The sequence below is a fragment of the Cebus imitator genome, unplaced genomic scaffold (genome assembly GCF_001604975.1).
Source record: "Cebus imitator isolate Cc_AM_T3 unplaced genomic scaffold, Cebus_imitator-1.0 Scaffold275, whole genome shotgun sequence".
In the NCBI taxonomy this organism is placed as follows: Eukaryota; Metazoa; Chordata; class Mammalia; order Primates; family Cebidae; genus Cebus; species Cebus imitator.
In genome coordinates, this window is record NW_016107590.1 from 1971043 (window position 1) to 1993550 (window position 22508).

The following is a 22508-nucleotide window of genomic DNA, read 5'->3' on the forward strand; positions in this document are numbered from 1 at the left end:
GATGACGGAGCCACCCTGTATCCTGTCTGTGCCTCAGGCTGCAGCTGCTCCTCTTTAATCTGCTCTCCCGTGCCCTCCTCACCCCCTCAGCCCCCACTACATACCCAAGAGATGGTGAGAGAAACCTGAGCAGCAGCAGATACAGGTGGTGATGTGATAACCAGGCTGCCCCCTTCCTCTGGCCCATCAATAGTATGTGTCAGCAAGTCTTCAGGCTGGGCTGGCCCTCAAGATTGTCTGGGTTTTCCATAGGAAAAAAAGCTCAATATCACTGATCATTAGAGAAATACAAATCAAAACCACAATGAGATACCATCTCACACCAGTCAGCATGGTGATTATTAAAAAGTGAAGAAAAAACAGATGCTAGCAAGGTTGCAGAGAAAAAGAAACACTTTTACACTGTTGGTGGGAGTGTAAATTAGTTTAACCATTGTGGAAGACAGTGTGGTGATTCCCCAAAGACCTAGAAGCAGAAATACCATTTGACCCAATAATCCCATTACTGGGTATATACCCAAAGGGATATAAATCATTCTATTATAAAGATACATGTATGAGGATGTTCATTGCAGTACTATTCACAATAGCAAAGGCATGGAATCAACCCAAATGCCCATCAGTGATAGACTGGATAAAGAAAAGGTACATATACACCATGGAATAATATGCAGCCATAAAAAAGGCCAAGATCGTGTCCTTGGCAGGGACAGGGATGGAGTTGGAAGCCATTAGCCTCAGCAAACTAATGCAGGAACAGAAAACCAAACACTGCATGTTTTCACTTATAAGTGGGAGCTGAACAATGAGAACACATGGACACAGGGAGGGGAACAGCACACACTAAGCCTGTTGGGGGAGGAGCGAGGGAGACACCAGTAAGAATAGCTAATGGATGCAGGGCTTAACACCGAGGCGATGGGATGATCAGGGCAGCAAACCACCATGGCACCTGTTTACCTGTGTAACAAATCTGTACGTCCTGCACATGCACCCTGTAACTAAAAGTTGCAGAGGGGGGAAAGAAAAGATTGTCTGGGTTTTCATATGAACATGCTCATTTATCTTGGAGAATTTACAAGGTTTGTAACAATTCTGTATAGATATAAATGAGCAGAATATTTGAAACAAAATATGGAATTCTAGGTGTAAAAATCAGCTCTCAAAACTATTAGATTCTCTGAATTTATCAAACACAAACATATACTTCAAAGCATACCTGTCCCCTTATCCTTGCAAAAGGTTCTTGCCAATTCTTAGAACAAAAATCTATGGAATTTGCTTCATAAAAAATAGCTTTTACATAACAATAATTCCTAACATCTCCTCAAATGGCTTCAGATACCAAATAGTCAGGTTACCTTAGAGAGGGCACTGAAGAAATGTCTTCTCTAAGCTAGAAGGCCAGCTTGTTCTAAAGGCAGACAGACATCTGTATAGTATGCTTTGCTCAGTAGTGGGGGATAATGGGAAGGGCTCCTGTCTGTAGTGTCCATAAATTCCCTTACCACTGCCCTGGCCCCCTAACCCAATATGCTCCACCTATTTTTTTCTTGGAACAATCTTCTTTGGAAAAGGTAGGCCAGGATTGGTGATGGTGGTGGTAGTGGTGATGGAGTGCTGGAAGTCCTCTCTATCTTTTTCTTTTTTTTTTTTTTTGACATGGAATTTCGCTCCTGTCCAGGCTGGAGTGCAATGGCACAATCTTGGCTCACTACAACCTCCGCCTCCTAGCTTCAAGCGATTCTCCTGCCTCTGCCTCCCTAGTAGCTGGGATTATAGGTGCCCGTCACCACACCCAGCTAATTTTTTAAATTTTTAGTAGAGACAGGGTTTCACTATGTTGACCAGGCTGGTCTTGAACTCCTGACCTCAGGTGATCCACCCGCCTCGGCATCCCAAAGTGCTGGGATTACAGTGAGCCACAGCACCTGGCCGACCTTTCTACCTTTTACACTTACTGTTTTCTGTTATGGATATAACAACATGCATGCATGAAGTCACTGATGGAGTCTTTCCATCACAGCTGAGAGAAGGCCAGTTTTAGTGAATAAAGACAGAAAACTATTGTGCAGGAAACTTCAATGTCAACATCTATGTGGGGAGAGCAGAAGGTGACTGGGCAAAGACAGTCACCTTTTTTGAAGGTTTTTGAAGACACAAGGGAAGGGAGAAAATGAAAGAGGATGTGGGAGGACTCTGAAGCCTCAGGGTGTTGCCTGCAGGGGCCCTGTTTTCTTTCAACTAATTAATCGGACACTGGCTCTGCAGAGAAATACACAGACTGAAACAACACTTACTAAAACTGGGAATGAGAATATAAATAAAGCTGAAGAATTTTCTTATCTTCTATAAAAAGTCATTTCAGGTGAGCTTGAGCCATACAGTTTCTGAAAGATCAGTCTGTGAACTGTATAAACTAGAAGTTCTCAAGCTGTGGCCTAAGAACTTTCTGTGTCGGAACCATTTAAGTATGCGGCTTGTAAAAATGCACTTCTTAGCTCTACTTCAGATCTTTTAAAGACTTACAAAATCTTATACCCACTAAAATCTTGGAACTACTGAGCTGAGTGTCAACCAAGCCAAGATTATTGGGCCAAGTGGGAAGCGAGTCAATTACTTTTGTTACTTTGATTCAGCAATCTTCTAACGAGGGCTGGGAGAGAAAATTTATCAGTACAACCGGAAAAACAGTCCCCATTAACGATCAATCTGTAATGCTACTTCATGAAAGAAGTTTCCAATTACTTAGTAATTTTGGATAATTTTGGATTTTGGATGATTAATTAGATACAATATCCAAAATCAAAATATGGGACACATCTGCGTTTCCTTTGGGAGATACAATTACTGGTAGTTTTTATTTTATTTTTTGCTATGATCTGTGTTTATCAAGGTTTCTACAATGAGCTTTGTAGAATCATAGATTTTAATTTAAAAAAATCTTTAAAGAAGAGAAATAATAGAGACCACATTTAATTTTGAGACACCAGTTGTACATGGTATTTTAAACTAGACCAGATTTCAAGGAAATATTTAGCGAGGGATTTTAAACAGGAGGCTCACAGAAAAATCTATAAGTTTTATAATGCGTACATGTAAATATACATTAGAAAAAAACACTTTAGGCTGGGCTTGGTGGCTCAGGCCTGTAATCACAGCACTTTGGGACGCTGAGGGGGGAGGATCATTTGAGGTCAGGAGTTTGAGACCCACTTGGCCAACATGGTGAAACCCCATCTCTACTAAAAATGCCAAATTTAGCTGGGCATGTTGGTGGGTACCTGTAATCCCAGCTACTCAGGAGACTGAGGCAGAAGAATCGCTTGAACCCAAGAGGCGGAGATTGCAAGATCTCACGATTACACTCCAGCCTGGGTGACAAAGCGAGATTCCATTTCAAAGGAAAAAAAGAAAAAAGAAAAAGCATTTTAGGGAGGGTTTTGAATAAGTTTGCTTCAAAATTATGACTGATATAAATATTCAGGTGAAGAAGGTAAAGATGAGATTAGGAGTTCATGGGTTAATGTGCTAAACTCAAATCCTATCTGTTTTGGCTTTTGTTTTGTCTGGTATTCAGCAGGATAGTTAGCCTTCTTGTTGAAGTCTCTTCATAGGCATATTAGGAATAATAATTCCTTCTTAGGACATGTGAGACTTTAGTAACATCTATAGATGTTTTACATAAAAAATTCTGCACAAATACACTAAAACAAGGCTTAAAAATTTGTTTTAGCCAGAAAAAGTGTTTCGATTTTACTTGAAAAATTTTAATGTGAGGAAACAGAGATCTGAGCAGATACAATTGTGACCATCTAAGGTTGTCACAATTATCGGGTAGACTCTCTCCTGTTTAGCATTGAAATGCCTGCAATTCAGAAGCATATTTTATTAAGAACCTCTAACAAGCTGGTTTCTATATTCCTAAGAAAACCCTCATTGGGGAAGCTCTGCTTATTAGAATTAAAACCATATTATCTATTTTAGAAAAACAGTTTATAACAGGACTATCCATTGCAATGGTAATTGTGAGATGTTGCTGTGTGCCAGCATTATTATTTATAGTTCTCCCTTGTATGCCATGATCAAATGGCCTAAATAAAGAGAAGGAGTATGGGAAGAAGAGGAGAAAGGCTGGGAGCCTACTGATTGTGCTCTGAGCACCTGCATACAGTTTTTAGGCTATAAAAGACTAGGAAGATAATCAGTGAAACAGTGTAAGAATGACGAAGCAGAGGAGTGGGGGCCCTGAGTCAATCCTGGAAGCGGTTGCAAACAGCCTGCTTTCCTCTGCAGCCCCAATGAGGGCCCTGTCTGTAGTTTGGAGCAATCCGTAGCCCACAGCCTACATGCATTTGTGTACCTAATTTCACAGTGCGATGTGAGACTTACTTTCAGGGACAATGATTACAACATTACAAAGTTGTCTTCATGCTGTTACATTTCAGTTAAGCCCAGCTAACAGTATTTTAATGTCTAAAAGGCATCTATCTCCTGTACAAAGTAGGGGATCTAAGTTTGAGAAAAAATATACGTATGTTTTTAATATTTTTTCCTCTGCCATGAAAATACATGCTCATTCTAGAAAATTCAGATACTACTAACAGCACAAAAAAAAAAACAAAATAAGAAAACATAATTTAGAGAATATCATAAAAAGGAATTCTAGAAAACCAAGAAGTACTTGGAAAAATTATAGAAAGAGAATAACTTGGTAGAGAATATCATCTTTTTTTTTTTTTTAAACATTTTGGTGAACAGTTTTCCAGGATTATTTCAGTAAACAGAAATGTCAATATAGAATTTTGTATAATAGGATCATGTTATACATGCTTTATGCAATTAAAACAAAGTCCAAGATATTCCTGAGACTATTCTACCCCAATGATTAGAGATAAATGTCACCTTTTGTGAATGCTACAAAATATACCGTTGTATTAATGTGTAGTTTATTAGTCCAGAATTGACAGTCCTTTGTAATGCCTTATTTTATTATCTCACACAATTTTTTCATTTTGGTCAAATTTATCAATCTTCCCTTTATAACTTCTGAATTTATTTCTATGCATTGTAAGACTTTTCCTACTTACATATTATATAGTAGCTCTTGTTTTCTTCTAGGACTTTCATGGTTTCTTTTTTTCTGTGTTTAAATACTTGATCAGGAACTTATTTTAATTATGGCATGGAGTAGATTTCCAGCTCTAGTTTTTCCCAAATGGTTAACCAGTTGTTCCATTTTTTCCCCATGATTTGAAAATATCTCCACATATATTCGGATTTCCTTCTGAACCTTCATTAGGATAGCTTCATTGTGATAAGCTTTGGGTCTATCTTTTTATTATTCAGATTTGACCTGGATATTTCTTAATGCTTCAATCTTTCGGAATAATTTTAGAATTATTCTGAAATGTTTTCTCAAGAGAATCGCTGAGATTTTGTTTGGAGTTGCAGTGAACTTACACATTTAAGTAATACTTTTTAAGTTTTCCTTTTGAGGAAGGTAAACTCCATTTATTCAAGTTGTCTCCTGTAGTAGGTGTGTTGTTTTACTTGAAGTCCTATTAAATCTATTTCTGGGTATTTTGTATTTTTGGTTGCTAGTCTGTAACTCTTTTTCCAATTTATTTTATTGACTTTTTATTGTTAGTTAAGAAAGGTAATTGACTGTTTTAGTCCATTTTCATACTGCTATGAAGAAATACCCAAGACTGGGTAATTTATGTTAAAAAAAGAGTTTTAATGGAATCACAGTTCCATATGGCTGGGGAGGCCTCACAATCATGGTGGAAGGTGAAGGAGGAGCAAAGGCAGGTCTTACATGGTGGCAGTCAAGAGAGCATGTGCAGGGGAACTGCCCTTTATAAAACCATCAGTTCTTATGAGACTTATTCACTATCATGAGAATGGCATGGGAAAAAACCTGCACCCATGATTCAATTACCTGCCACTGGGTCCCTCCCATGACATGTAGGAATTATGAGAGCTACAATCAAGATGAGATTTGGGTGGGGACTCAGTCAAACCATATCATTGACTTTTATAATTTTTCTGATAATCAGTCAACTTACTAAGTACCATTATTTCGAATTGCTTTTATGTTTGTCCACTTGAGTTTTAAAAATACAATCAATTTTGGCCAGGTGCGGTGTCTGTAATCCCAGCACTTTGGGAGGCCGACGTGGGAGAATCACTTTAGGTCAGGACTTCAAGATCAGCCTGGTGAACATGATAAAATCCTGTCTGTACAGAAATATAAAAATTAGCTGGGCATGGTGGCAAGTGCCTGTAACCCCAGCTACTCCGGTGGCTGATGCATGAGAATCACTCCAGTGCAGAAGGTGGAGGTTGTAGTAAGCTGAAATCGTGCCACTGCACTTCGCCTAGGCCACAGAGTGAGACTCTGTTTCAAAAAAAAGCTAAACCAAAAAACAAAGAAACAATCGTATGTATATTCAACATATAGACATAAAAGAATCTCTATATTTGAACATACAGAAAGTCCAACCTCTTGCTGGTTACTCTTGTCATGCTGTCTTTAGTGTTCCTTATTGCATTTATCCTCTGACATACTTCTTTCTTGCCGACTTTGGCACATGGAATCTTCAATGTCCATGTGGATGGCGGCCAGTAATAATGGCTTTGTCACCAGCAACCTTTACTGCCATTTCACGTAATACCTCACCGTCAATGCCGGGCTTGCATCATGGCTCAGACTGCCATGTACAGGAATGTTATTTGTCAATGTGTCATCTCTAATGTCCCTGTATCTGCCTGTAATCTCCTATCCTCCCAATTCTCATCCCTTGCCTTTCTCACCACCTGTGTGTTTCAGTCTCAGAGAAAAGCATCAGCTACTGCTGTTTCCATATTCCCCTTGTCTATCAATCTCTGGATGAGGCAGCTCAGGCCATATATGTGATTGTTCACCCTCAATTTCCAATCATGCTAATCGTTCTGCCATGCCCACTCAGATAAAATCCCCAAAGCAGCCTTTTAAACGTCTGATACCAAGATTCTGAGCACACTGTAGGGAAAAAAATGCCAGTCTTTATTGTGGATCAGTCCCTTTGCTGGGCCCTCAGTGGTGCCTGGTCATCCTGTGCTCTTGTTCCGTCAACTCGTATTTCAAATACTTTCATGTTCCTCAGGCCCCTGATGAAACACAACTCATCCTTCTTGGTGAAAGGGGCCTTATCATGACTTCACTAAGAAAACTGAAATTTGAAGTCATTATATGAGAGCAGCCACGTTTCTTCCTCAGACCTCTAATTACCTATACCTGCATTGACTGCATCTATTAATTCCCCCACTTTCAGAAGGCAAGGCCTTTCTCTTTCTCACGTTCAACCCCATTTCTGACACCTTGGGGCTTGTTCTATCACTTATTCGTGTGCTGCTCCATGGTCTCCCTCTCTGCAGGCTCTTTCTCCTAGGTTATATACAGGCTCACAAGGCTCTCTCACCTAAAAAACAAAACTTTTCATTGACCTCACTCCTTTCCTTACCTTTCTCTCTTTTCTTCACTTCTCAGAGAAGCTTCTGGAAGCCTACACAGCTTCCTGAGCTACCTAAAAAATTAGTCCAGAAGGGGTCGATGGACTAGGAGAACATGGAGACATCAAGAGCTAATGCTTCTCTCTGAGGCTGAAAAGCACAGGTGGTGAGAACGGCAAGGGATGAGAACTGGAAGGACAGAAGATCACAGGCAGACATGGGGACGTTAGAGACGCCATATTGACAAAGAAGATTCCAGGATGCACCAATCTGAGCCGTGATGCAAGCCAGGCATTGACACCGAGGGATTATGTGAAATGGCAGTAAAGTCTACACAGGCTATGTCTGCTTCCTCATTTCCCATTTACCCAGTCCGTAGAGTCTGGCCCTCATGTCCATCGTGCCACTAAAATTTATTTGGAAATGTTCTCTGGTGATTTCTCTATTTCCAAATGCTAAGGGCAGTTTAGTAGCTGCTCCCGGTTGTACTTGCCATTAGTGACTATCTTTTGGGATTCTCCTTTCCTTGTTTGTTTCTTCGTGATTCTATTCATCTGTTTTGTTTTGTTTGGTTTGGTTGTTTTTGTTTTGTTTTATTCTCTGCCTTGCAGTTTATTTCCCATCACCTTTGTGGCCTCTTCCTTTTTTGACCTTCATGCCAACATAGAATCATTCCCAGGTTCTCTTTGGTTTCCTACTCTTTTTCTTGTTGGGAAGTTGGATCCACTGTCATGATTTTAACTCTCACCTATAGGCCAACCATTGTCAAATTTATCTTCCAGCTCTAAACTCTATCCCTCCACTTTTAAAAAAGGGATCTCATTTTTTAATACCCCAAATCTCCTTCCATGGCATAATGCAATGGCATCATAATCCACACAGTCTTTCTGAAGAGACAAACTAAGTCCCTTTGGCTTCCTTGCTCTATGAATCCATTCCATCACCTGGTCCTTCCAATTTTATTTCCTCAAAACTTCTCAAACTTATTCTCCCCTCTCCCCTACCAGAATAATCTCACCTGAAATGTTTTACAGCCAGCTCATTCTTGCTTCCTGCTTTGTTCTCCAACAAATCTGTCTTCATCTGCCACTAGCATTATTTCTAAAAAACTGAAACCTGGTTATATCATATCCCTGGGTAAACCCTGTCAGTGGCCCCTGTGCTTTACAGATAAACCGAAGCTCCTTCTCATCATAGAAACATGGCCTCTAGGACCTTCCTCCATCCTCCTGCTCCTCCCTTATGTGCTGCCCTTCAAGTTTATACATTTTACCTTCTAGTAATATTAATTCTTGACAGTAACCTAGCTGTTTCACATCACTGTGTCTTGAGTTAGGCTAATTTTTCCAGTGAGAATGATTTCTGTCTTTTTATTTTTTGGCAGAGTAGAGAACTAACTTCTATTCCTCCTTCAAAACTTCTCTCAGATATCATCATTTCTTCCAAGAGGCCTTCATTCAATCCCCATGCTGGGCTAGTTTCTTCCCCAGTGTTTTCTTAAAAATACCTTTACACAGCACAATAGATTGAAATTCATAGTTAATGTCATAGTAAGACATTGCTCAAATTATAATGAACCTGACCTAACAATCCTTTTTTTTTTTTTTTTTTAAAATAAGAGACAGGGTCCTCAGGCTGAAGTGAGGTGGCATGATCAGAGCTCACTGCAGCTTTGAACTCCTTTGAACTCCTGGGCTCCAGTGATCCTCAAACCTCAGGCTTCCAGGTAGCTGGGACTACAGGCTTGTACCACTGCACCCATCTAATTTCTATGTTGTTTGTGGTAGAGGCAGGGTCTTGCTATGTTGCCAGGTGGGCCTCAAACTCCTGGCCTCAAGTGGTCCTCCCATCTTGGCCTCCCAAAGTGCTGAGATTACAGGTGTGAGTCACCGTACTGCACCTAATGTTTGAGGGGCACAGTCCATGCTTAATACATCCTAATATCCTATAACACGGTATAATGTGTAAAAATAGTAGGTCCTCAAAAAGTGTGCATTAAATTCATTTATTGTGTAAATATAAGTACTTAAATGAATATAAATTAAAATGCCAGTATAATTATTAAGTTGAAGTGGGAAACTAGTATCTCTTAGGTATTCCCCAGTTTCGTTTCTGAGGAAAAGGACTTTTTAACCTAAAATTGTATTCTCTATTTAAGAACAAGCTTTGATTATTTTCAGACATTAAGTATATAAGAGAAGCTTGTACCTCTACTGATAATGAATCTGGTCCCCATTTGTGTTATGGTTTAAATTATGTTACCCCATTAGGCATCTCTGCTACGACCAGTCCAGAAGGCACTGTGGCAAAGCTGGGTTGTCTGATGCAAGGTGAATGCTGATATGTATCTATAAACATGCAAGAGGATAGTTTAGGTATGTTCCAGTGGCAGTCTTGCCTTAAACAGGTATATGCTTACCTAGGAAAAGAAATAAAAGGAAATAAAAAAAATAAAGAGGGCAAACCACATAAGAAGCAAGGATTCTATTCATATTAAAAAGGCTTTCCTTGGCTTGTTCAGTCTGGTAGAATTCTTTATACAAAAACTACAGAAGCGTGCAGAGAAGTAGGGCAGTTTCTTCAAAGACACTTCAGGTTGGAAGGGATCTAACAAATCAGGTCATTCAGCCCTCTCTCTTTGCAGAGGAGGAAACTGAAGCCCAAAGAGGGGAATGACTTCCCTAAAGTTGCAAAGAGTCAGTAGTAGAGCCAAAACTGGAAAAAAGGGAGGAGGGCAAAGCAAGAGGGGGCTCCAAGTCCTTCCCCCTTCTGCTGTCCCTGCAAGTCCTCCCAGCCCCAGCCTGTCACACTACAGGAGACCCCTAAGTGCCCATCAGAAACATGCATTTGAACTTTCAAGTATCCTATCCTTGTTCTTCCCTCTCCCTGAAGTAATTTTCTCCCTTCAGTTAAAGGCACATTCTTCCTTGTCCATCAACTTCACTTCAAACAGCACCTCTTATCTCACTCCACGAAACACAAATTGCCTAATCAAATGTCCTCACAGCATTTGATTACTGTGGAATTCTTATTACATGATATTAATTATGTGGGTATGGATCCTGCTCCCCTCTCCCCAGACTGGGAGCTCTTAAAGGGCATCACACACACCTCATTTAGCCTTGTATTCCCTGCACAGAGTAAGCATTAGGTAAGTGCTTGCTGAATTACTTTGGATTAGAGAAGAGTGAAGATATAGCACATAAAGTTACTGAACAATACAGTGTTAAAATCAGATCTTAGATACAATGGTTGTGTAACAGTGCTGTGCTAATGAGTCCATTCTAACCGAAAGGCAAGAACAGGAAAACATGCTTGTCCTTATTTCAGGTATGTTCAGGAACTTCTTAGGGAGCAGACCAATCAGCTGTCAGAGGTTAACTATCAGGTGCCAGACAAAAATGGAAAGTTTAATGCTAATAATTGATAATTATCATGTGGGAAAATCAAAAGCAGTTTCTTGTAGACAGTGAAAGAAAGGCCATTTGGAATATGGGGAGAGGGTCTGAAAAGATATGATTTCTGTACAAATTACCATAATGTGCAATAGAGTAGAAGCTAGTATAAGAAGATTGTGATAGCTGAACTTTCACTGCCTAAGCTTGTGGACATTTTAATAAAATTATGTTTTCTATAAATCATAGGTTATACTTTCTCTATTTTTTGAGAGACAGGGTCTCACTTTGTTGCCCAGGTTGGAGTGCAGTGGTGTGATCATGCCTCACTGCAACCTCGACTTCCCAGGCTCAAGCAATTCTCCCACCTCAGCCTCCTGAGCAGCTGGGACTACAGGCGTGTGCCACCATGCCTGGCTAATTTCTTGATCTTTTGTAGAGATAGGGTCTTGCTATGTTGTCTAGGCTGCATAGGCTGTACTATTTACGAAGGAGACTTACTGTATGTTACATTTGCATCCTCAAAATAATTTTTAATTCTTATGACATGCCAACACCTACTTGAGTATATTATAAACACTGAAAAATGAATTTAGGACAGAATAATAACTATAAAATTTTACTATTTCATAATAAGTTTACAAAGTAATAAATGTAGTTTGGAAGTATAGAAATTTATTTATCAAGTACTGCCAGAAACTCAGTCTTATTATTTTATAGTCACATCGTGTTTTTGATTAAAAAAGTGATCTTATCCACAGAGTGATTTAAAGATACTTAAACTATTCTTATTCACCAAATTTGGCTTCAAGTAACTTCAGGCTGTTTTTTAAAACCTGAATACACTCTCAAAAGAAGGTTTGCCAACCTTATGACTATTCAAAGAATTGGCTCCAAGCTTTGAAAGTAACACTGCAAGAAGAATTTCAAAAAGATTTTGTGCAATTGCAGCATTGCTGGAAAAGTTCCTGGGTTCCTTTGGTGACTACTTTTAAAGACACAACAGTCACATGCTTTAAAAACACATCAGTCACATCACTTTATAGAAACACTCTGTACTTGTGCAAAGAAGGACCCATCTATGGTTTTTAAAAATTGGAATCCATGAAGGACTGCTGTGCCAATTACGATGTAGAGCTTCAACAACAACAAAAAATAAATAAATAAAAAAGAACTTCTCTACTGCTAGGTTGGAGCACAGCCTTTATTTTATGATTAGAAAACACACATACAAAAGTTAAGAGAACTCTGTGGGACGCATAGACTTTAATAGGAGGTACTTTGTCTTCTGCATCTTTACCCTTCCTAAATCTAGTGAGGTTGTATAATGACTTTAGGAGGCTGGTTCAGTTTAGACTGCCTGCCTTTCTATTTTGGCTTCAACATTTTAACAGCTGTTATGAATTGGGCAAGTCACTGTGTCTCTCTTATATATAAAACATGATGAAAACAGTACCTACTTTATTCTATGCATATCTGTAAAAGCATTTTGAATAGTGTCTAATACATAGCAATGATATTACTTCATCTTGTCTTAGCTTTGATATATTTTCTGGAGCTACCTAGTTTCTTCTTTGAAAGAACACGGAATCTCAAAACAAAATATTCCTTTCCTCTCTATTCCATTTTCCTTATGCAAAGGCTTTACGTGTTTCATCCTGGTGATATTCAAGACACTTAGCATGGTACCCATGGCATAAAAATACTTAGTAAATGTCAGTTGAATACTCAATCAAATCTCTCTGGTCATCATTAACTGTCAAATACTGCTTCTTTCTTAGCTCATATGCCATTTATTATTCTGATATTTTGTGATTTTATAATTTGAGAAAAGGTGCTGTGATTCTTTGTAAAATTTTCAGAAAAGATCCTGATCAAATCAAGAACACACCTAAGAAATCTACCAACTTCACATCAAAACAAGTCCAACTTTATATACTATGGAACTTTGTTATTAAGAGAGGAAGGGAGAGTGAGAGGAAAAAAATATATTCTTAACAATAAGTGTAGGCTCTTCAAGGACCTCACTGTATATTACACAGAGCATCCTGCGTAATATTTAAGGATTAAATAGATCAATTGAGGTATTGTTTTCTAGTGAATTATAGAAACAATGTAGTGATAATAAAAGCTGTAATGATGAATTTGTAGTTTTTTATCACCATCAATATATAGCAATTCAACTCTCAATACACATTTTACAGCAACACACACTAAGGGTTTCAGAATCATTTGTAGGAACACAAAATAACTATTTTCACATAATCCTTAATTATTATAAATGACATACAAATTAAGCATACTGTATTTCCGAGGTTCTTCCCAGTTTTTAACTCACTGCACAAGCTGGGCATAATGTGAAAGACAACAGATGTGGATATAATCATACACCTGATGTATATGGACTTTAAGAAAACACCAACATCTATACCCAGGTCAACATCTCCACTAGGACTGGGCATGGTGGCTCATGCCTGTAATCCCAGCACTTTGGGAGGCTGAGGTGGGCAAATCTCTTGAATCCAAGAGTTCAACACCAGTCTGGGTAACATGGTGATACCCTGTCTCTACAAAAAATAAGAAAAATAGCCAGGCATGGTGGTGCATGGCTGTAGTCCCAGCTACTCCAGAGGCTGAGGTGGGAGGACCACCTGGAGAGATTAAGAAAATAAATCTCTTGATTTGTGCCCAGAGAGGTTGAGACTGCTGTGAGCTTGCGATCATGCCACTTCATTTCAGCCTGGGTGACAGAATGAGACTCTGTCTCGAAAGAGAAAACAGAAAAAAATCTCCATTAGGGAAGAAGAGGCATGTCAACACCCATCTCATTGCCTGAGACAAGACATAGAATAGCACAGAGAAAGAAGAGAAGGAGTATCTTCCAGGTCAGAAGAGGAAGATTATGCAGGTTAATGGTAAATTAGCCAATTTTTTCTTTCTCTTTTCAACGTAACTCAGTATTATTTCCCTGTCTCTTTTTTTCTAACTCTTTTCTATTTTTCCTCATTTCTTTACTCATTTTCTCCAACTTCACATTTCCATTTCTCTCATCTTGGTCTCTTCCCTTTTAAAACAGGTCTCATTGTCATTGTGCCCTCTATTTAATTGTTCAGAGGATGGCCCAGATATCACTACTTAATCTAATTAGGGGGTCTGTCTAGGATCATCTAGACTAGAAGAGAGGAACAGAAGAGATTAAGAAAGTAAATTGATAGGATGGCTCACTCACAATTCTTCTGTTTAACACTGGGGGTCTACCTTGCCAAGGTCATCACCATAAGATTGTATTCTAATGGATTTGTCTACTACTGCTAAAACTATGAATTTATTTTATGAGTAGATAACTATTCTGCAAAGAAGCTTGTAAAAAATAGTATTTAAGAGTAATGTCTGCCATTTATTGAGCTCTCCTATGGTGCACAGATATTCTGTGATCACACTTAATCATAACAATCTCACGAGGTACTTCATGTCACCAAGTTCAACACATTTATAGGTATACTTGAAGTTGGATAGTCTAAAGAAAAGAAAACAAATCAACAAAAAACCTGATTCGGGCCTTAAAAATACAATAGCATAAGAAAAAAGACCAAAACCTAGGGAAGTGTTATCTTTGAGACAAGGAACTATAGGGTACTCCTACCCTATAGGACAAAGGCCTCCATTTTTGATTTTGTGTGTATCTATATTGTTTTAAGTTTTGACATTATACATGTACTGCTTTAAAAATGTCATCACATATGGGAAGATTATGTTCCAGCTGTCACTTAAAAAAGCAGTAAATATTATATGCAAAATTTTAAGAGATTGTAAAAAAAAAGGTAAAGGTACCCAAGTCTCACAGCCTGAGTTATCTTTGATGTAATTTGGGAAGTTTTCAAAATCTTAAGTATGAATGTCACTTAGTCAACATTCAACAGATGTTTATTGTTACAAAGTATAAGGCACTGACCTATCTTTAAGATGCTTACAGTCTTGTTTCTCTTGCTACATGAAAGCCTCTTCTCTTAAGTCTACCACATGGGCCCTCCTACATTGCTGGTAGGAATATAAAATGCTGTAACTACTTTGGAAAACAGTTTGCCAGTCCCTCAAAAAGTTAAATATAGAATTATCATGTGATCCATCACTTTCACTTCTAGGTATATACTCAAGAGAAAGGAAAGCGTATGTTCACACAAAGACTTGCATGCAAATATTCATAGCAATGTTATTTGAAATTGTCAAAAGCAGAGACAATCTAAATGTTCAGCAGAAGAATGGACAAAATGTGGTATATCCATGCAATAGAATATTATTCAGCAATGAAAAGGAATGAATTACTGGCACATGCTTCTTCAAAACATGATGTGAACCTCAAATGAACCTCAAAACATGATGTGAAATAAAAGGCAGATATAAGAGATTACATATCGTATGATTCCATTTCTATGAAATGTCCAGAAAAGGCAGATTTATGGAGATAGGTCGTAGATAGTGAGTGCCTAGAGCTGGAGTTGGAGCTGGAACAAAGATTAAGAATAAATGCACCTGAGGGATCTCACTGGAGGGATGAAAATGTTCTTAAACTGGATTATGGTGACGGTGCATTACTTGGTAATATTACTAAGAGTCATGGAATTATATCCCAAAATGGGTAAATTTTATGAGGTAAAATATCAATAAAGTTGTTACAAATAATACGTATCTTAGGACATCATGTCCATTATAAATACAGAAATTTTTGACACACATGGAGTGACCAATGAGGGCTACATATGTGTATCTTAGGGAATGTAAATTAGCCTACTTTAGGAAAAGTAGTTTAAGTTGGTTCTAATTCTCTTCTCAGGGTAACTAATCAACCTTTGGATAAAACACTCCTCTTTAAGCATAAAGAAACAGTCATTAAAATGGCTGAGGAGGAATCTCTCTCAAGGATCTTTGCCTTATTACATTTGAAAATGTGCAAAGTACCTAAAGCTGAGCATTTAAAAAATTAGAAAGTTGTTAAAGGACAGTTCTGTTGAAGTTTAGCAAATGGAAAAAAAACCACTCCGCAGTTTAAAGCTGAGGGTCCATGAGAGAAAATCTCAGTGCCAGGAAGCAGAATGTGGAATCAATGGACCATGGATAGAAGTACTGGACAACAGATGCATAACACCAGATCAGTAAGCAATATTTAAATTAGCTGGGAGGTCACAAAATACTCATAGCATGAGATCCTGTTAGCATCAAGTAAAAACCAACACACCTAGTTAGATTCAAGGAAATGCTCAGGTGCTGTCACAAGAGTCCTCAGGGTCACTTTATAGAACATTGTTGCAGGCTGCTGTAAGCATTTGACCCCTTTGAAGTTTGACTATTTAGTTTAATTACATTTTAGGTCATCCTCCCAACTCCACCCATAGCACGTCCCAGATGTTCAACAGTGAGGACTAATACAGCTACAGTTTATGGAGAGCTGATAGTATGCAGGCACCAGGTGAAGTATGTGTCTTTATTTTTTTCTTAAACATTGATTTTTAAGTTTTTAAACTTGCACTTACATGTGCAAGTTTGTCATATAGGTAAACTTGTGTCATGGGAGTTTGTTACACAGATTATTTTGTCACTCAGCTGTTAAACCTAGTACCCATTAGCTATTTTTTCTGATCCTCTCCCTCCTCCCACCTTCCATCCTCTAATAGGTCCCAGTGTGTGGGGTTCCCTTCTGTGTCCATGAGTTCTCATCATTTAGCTCCCACTTAAGTGAGAACATGCAGTATTTGGTTTTCTGTTCCTGTATTAGTTTGCTAAAGATAATGGCCTCCTGCTCCATTCATGTCCCTGCAAAGGACATGATCTTGTTTTTACGGTTGCATAGTATTCCATGGTGTATATGTACCACATTTTCATATATATATTTTGTTTTGTTTTGTTTTTATTTTTATTTTTTTTTTGAGATGGAGTTTCACTCTGTGGCCCAGGCTGGAGTGCAGTGGTGCGATCTCAGCTCACTGCAACCTCCGCCTCCCAGGTTCAAGCAATTCCCCTGTCTCAGCCTCCCAAGTAGCTGAGACTACAGGTGCCTGCCACCGTGCCTGGCTAACTTTGGTATTTTTAGTAGAGACAGGGCTTCACCATATTGGCCAGGTTGGTCTCAAATTCCTGACCTTGTGATCTGCCTGACTCTACCTCCCAAAGTGCTGGGATTACAGCATGAAACACCGCGCCTGGCCAAGTACCACATTTTCTTTATCCAGTCTACCATTGATGGGCATTTGGGTTGATTCCATGTCTTTGCTATTGTAAAGGGCGCTGCAGTGAACATATATGTGCATGCGTCTTTATAAAAGAAAAATTTATATTCTTCTGGGCATATACCCAGGAAGGGGATTGCTGGGTTGACTGGCATTTCTATCTTTGGGTCTTTGAGCAATTGCCACACTGTCTTCCACAATGGTTGAACTAATTTACATCCTCACCAACAGGGTATAGGCATTCCTTTTTCTCTGCAGCCTTGCCAGCATCTGTTATTTTTTTTGATTTTTTAGTAATTGCCATCTGATTGGTGTGAGATGGAATCTCATTGTAGTTTGATTTGCATTTCTCTAATGATTAGTGATGTTCAGCTATTTTTCATGATTGTTGGCTCTATCTATACCTTCTTTTGAAAAGCGTCTGTTCTTATGTCTCCTATTTAAACTTTAAAGCAAGCCTGTATCAAACGCAGACTTAAGTACTCCCCATTACAGATAATGAAACAGAGACTTAGAGGTGCTGAGTAACTTGCCAGAGTCAGACCTGTAGGAGACAGGAAAGCCAGAATTCAAATACTGGTTTCCTAAAGCCTGCATTTTTAACCACTTCATTTACTGCTTAGGTAAATCAGCAATTTTCTGTGATACTAACCTCCAGTCATAGAGCTAATTTGGTTTACTATATATTTTTTCAAAACCTTTCAAACCAGAACACATTGTTTATTTTCTCCATTTTTAAAACTCCTCCATTGGGTGTTACACTTTAATATAATTTATAAATGCAATATGTATAAGATATTTTAAAATATGAGTCTTCATACATTGAAAGCCCATAGTTAGTGGATTAGTAGGTGAATTAATATATGTTAAAATATGTTATATGTCATTCTTTCCTACCCCAAAGTTTAGAATGAGAATTGGACAGGGTCTTGCTATGTTGCCCAGGCTGGAGTGCAGTGACACGATCCATGATCTTGGCTCACTGCAACAACCTCTGCCTCCCAGGTTCAAGCTATTTTCTCACCTCAGCCTCCCTGGTAGTTGGAATTACAGGTGTGAGCCACCACACCTGGCTCATTTTTATATTTTTAGTAGAGATGGGGTTTCACTATGTTGGCCAGGCTGGTCTCAAACTTTGGCCTCAAGTGATCCACCCACATCAGCCTCCCAAAGTGCTGGGATTATAGGTGTAACCTACCACACCCAGCCTGTCAGATCTGATGACCTGAAAATTCAAAAAAAAAAAAAAAAATATATGCACATACACAGAGACAGAGAGATAATCTTCTTTTGCTAAATGGAAACTTTCAAAGTTTGGAATTAAGTAAGTGCTAAGAAATTGAGTTAGGTCCAACAATGCTTTGCCTTGATTTCTCTTGCTTCTAATTCAAGATCAGTTCCAAACTTTAACTTTTATTCTGTTTGTCAAATACTCCAACATGCCATGAACAAAGACAGAGTCTGGATGAGAGATGTTGCCACTGCAGGTCATTTATTTTTACTTGAATTCACTATTTTAAGTAAAAATATATACTAAAAATAACTAACATTTATTGATAATACCAGAGAGCTTTCTTTTAAGGCAAATGTTCTTGTTGCCCACATCTATCCTTTTTCTACATACATATGGAATTGAACAAATTCCTAAAATTCTTACACCTTAAATTATTAAAATGTTAAAAACAAATCGCAATTTGAATGACATTACATGTACTTTAATTCATTATTTGAAATAGGAATCAAGGTAACTTTTGCTCAGAATATATCAGCATTCATTTTGGATAACTGCTGAAATTCATTAAAAGTAACCTGGACGTTACTAAATGAGATCCAGAAGAAACTTTAAGAAATAAAGGTGTGTTTTATAAAATGTGTGTCAAAAAAAGTCAGGCTATGCTACGACCATCCAAGTACTGGGAACATAAAATTCAGAATGAAAAAGGTAAAAAAAGCAGAGAAAATTAGGATCTCAAAAGGAAATGTACAGCTAAAGTACTTATTCTTGGTCAGAAAGGGGTACATTGTATTTTTTTTAATCAAATGCGCACCTTTGGTGATGAGTGTCATCAACTTCACCTTCTAGCACAAAGATGAACAAATTAGACACAGCTCTTAGGCAAGTAAATGTACCTAGAAATTCTAACTGCTACTGATAGGCAATTTGATTAAGAAAAATTTTAAAGGTAGAGTTTTCCCTGACATAGTCAAGCTGAATGTCAGCTACAAGCATATTACGGTCTATATCTTAATAGGTAGGTCTGGGGTCTTAGCCTCCCCAGCTCACCAACAGATGGTTATTGAAAGTGACTGTTTGTTGGGCCCTCTGAGAAATTCAATAAGGAAAAATGTAATACGAGTCTGCAACCTATTTAGAGGAAAGATAACTAATACAACTGGATTACTAAGTGAATTAATATATGTTAACAACTTAAGACAGTACTTTGTACAAACTAAACTGTCAATAAACATTAATTGTTAATTAATCATCACAATAACAGCAGCTAAATTCTATGAGGCAGAAGTCACATAGGTACAAGGTGAGCACTGGTAAAGAAGAGATGAGTATGGTTAGTAATGAGGGATGGCTTCACATGAAGGAAAACTTGAGTTGATTTCTAGAAGTATATGAACAGAGCAGAGAGAGGGGTAAGGAATAGCAGCAAGGAAAAGTAAGACACAGGGGATTCATTTGGTCCTATGTTTGGCATACCGGTTCCTTATTCCTTGTGCCTATCACTTTTTTTTTGAGATTTATAAGAAAAATATTTTTAAATTATTTAAAAATTAATATTATTTTTAATTGAAAAATCACAAATGTATACATTTATGGGGTACAAGGTAATGTTTTAGTATATGTATACCATGTGGCATGATGAAATTAAGCAACGTACCTACCGTCTTGCTTACCTATCATTTTTTATGGTGAGACATTTGAAATTTACTCTCAGTTATTTTGAAATATACAGTACATTATTATTCGCTAATCACCTTGCTGTGCAATAGATCTCAAAACTTATTCCTCCTGTCTAATTGAAACTTTGTACCCTTTGATCAACTCCCTATTCCCTCTTCTTCCCCAACCCTTTCCACCTTCTAGTGCTTGGCAACCACCATTCTACTCTGCGTTTCTATGACTCCAACTTTTAAATTTACTTTTAAGTTAAATTAAATTATAGTTTTGAGACAGGATCTCATTCTGTGCTCAGGCTGGAGTGCAGTGGCACAAACATGGATCACTGCAGTCTCAGTTGCCTAGGTTCAAGCAATTCTCCCACCTCAGCCTCCTGAGTAGCTGGGACCACAGTTGTGTGCCATCAGGCTTAACTTTATTTTCTGTAGACAAGGTCTCACTTTGTTGCCCAGGCTGGTCTTGAACTCCTGGGCTCAAGTGATCCTGTTGGGATTACAGGCATGAGCTACGGTGCCTGGCCTGAGTCAAGTTTTTTAGATGTCACACTTAAGTGAGATCATGCAGTCTTTGCTTTTCTATTCCTGGCTTATTTTGCTTAGCATATATTCTCTGCATTCATCCATGTCGCAAATGACAGAATCTTTATTTTTAAAGGCTGAATAGTATCATGTATATATACCACATTGTTTTTATTCATTGATAGATTGATTTCGTATCTTGTGTATATATAGCACATTTTCTTATCCATTCATCTGTTGATGGACCCTTAAGTTGATTTCATATCTTGGCTATTGTGAGTAACCTGCAATGAATATGGGAGTGCTGCATATATCACCCCTTTAAGTATAGAGCTGCTAGTATGATTGGCTATAAAAGATGTGCATGCTGACTAGTATTAGGAAGTGAGGTTGCAATGGTCTGTGTGGGTCCAGATCATAGAGGACCTTAAAATCTTGGCAGAGGAGCTAAGTTTTAAAAGTAGGCTATGGAAGGCCATCATAGATTCTGGAACAGAGGAACTGGGGTACAGAATAGTGGTTATAAGTTGCTGCTGTAAAGTTAGGTGACCTGGGCCTGAATCCTGGCTGCTCTTTTATTAACTGTGTGACTGCCTAGCTGCTTAGCTTCTCAGAGCTTCAATGCTTTTATCTGTAACATGAAAATAGTAACTCCTACCTCATTCTTTGTGTGAATTCATTTAAAGTGTTGAGCACACTCCCTGTCACATAGTAAGCACTCTCAGTAAGTGCCAGCTGCTATGACTTGGGAGGCTAAGGCTCTATGTGATGAGGCCTATGTGGGTGCAGTTACAGATGCAGGGAAATTGCGAGGAGCAAGTCATTCTAATCCTCTTAGAAGAAACGTCCATTGGGAAACCTGGACTTCCACAAGATTTTGAGCTCAGTGATAATTAATCTAAGTTATGAAGTTCAAAGCAGAAGTTAGGCCGGGTTTCTAAGCACAAAAATGTGGCAAGCTGAAATGATTTCAAAGTGAAATGATCACATCAGTATATCCTTATGATAATATATATCCCTCCTTTCTAAATTACTCGCACTAAAACAGGAGTTTTAGAGTTCAGAAGGGTTAGTGTCTAAAATCATAGACTAAATTAGAAGTGACTTCAGTAGGCTTAGAAAATACCACTTTGTAGGAAAAAAACAACCCCTCTCCCCAAACAAATTTTACCAAAGACTGAAAAATAGATAACTATCTTAACAGTAAAGAACACTCAGTTATAGGCTAAACTCTTTATCTACCTTGTCTGTGTGTTTAATGTGGCAATGGTCACCAATGTCCCTTGAAGTACAGTAATATTCATTTGCGCCTCCCCCACCCCTGCTCTGCCCTTGAAGTTCCAGAAGGGCAGATGCAAAATAACATTTATCCTTGCGCTGTCCATCGTTATTGAACAAGTAGATACTCAATTATTTGCTGAACTAGAATGAATTTGTGAAAATGATCATTCTAAATGAAGGCTGTGTCACACACCCACACACCGGGGCCTGTTGGGGGTGGGTGGGCTAGCGGAGGGCTAGCAGGCGGTGGGGGGATTGGGGAGGGATCCATTAGAAGAAACACCTAATGTAGGTGGGCAGGAGGTATGGATGCAGCAAACCACCATGGCATGTGTATACCTATGTAACAATTCTGGACGATCTGCACATGTACCCCAGAGCTTAAAGTATATTTTTAAAAAACTCTTAAACACATACCCTTGTATCTAAAATAAAAGAGTAATCTCATGTCCTGGGATGTCAAAAAAAAAAAAAAAAAAAAAAAGAAAGAAAGGGACTCTGAGCTTCAATGTGGTTAGGCTTATTTTCTACAAAATTACTTTCCCAACATCCAGTGAGTTTTGAATTAAGAGAATTTATTTAAATCCTCAGTAGACTTTTCAATCAATCTAAACCGTCTCCTTAACTGAACATCTAGACAGCAGAGAGAGAGAGAGAGAGAGACAGAGAGAGACAGAGAGACAGA

General features: G+C 38.4%; 1 protein-coding gene across 4 annotated transcripts in view; it reads right to left on the reverse strand.

Moving 5' to 3' along the window:
* GRAMD2B (GRAM domain containing 2B) overlaps nt 1-22508 on the reverse strand; it is a 115738-nt gene that overhangs the window by 48833 nt on the left and 44397 nt on the right. The window lies entirely within an intron of this gene.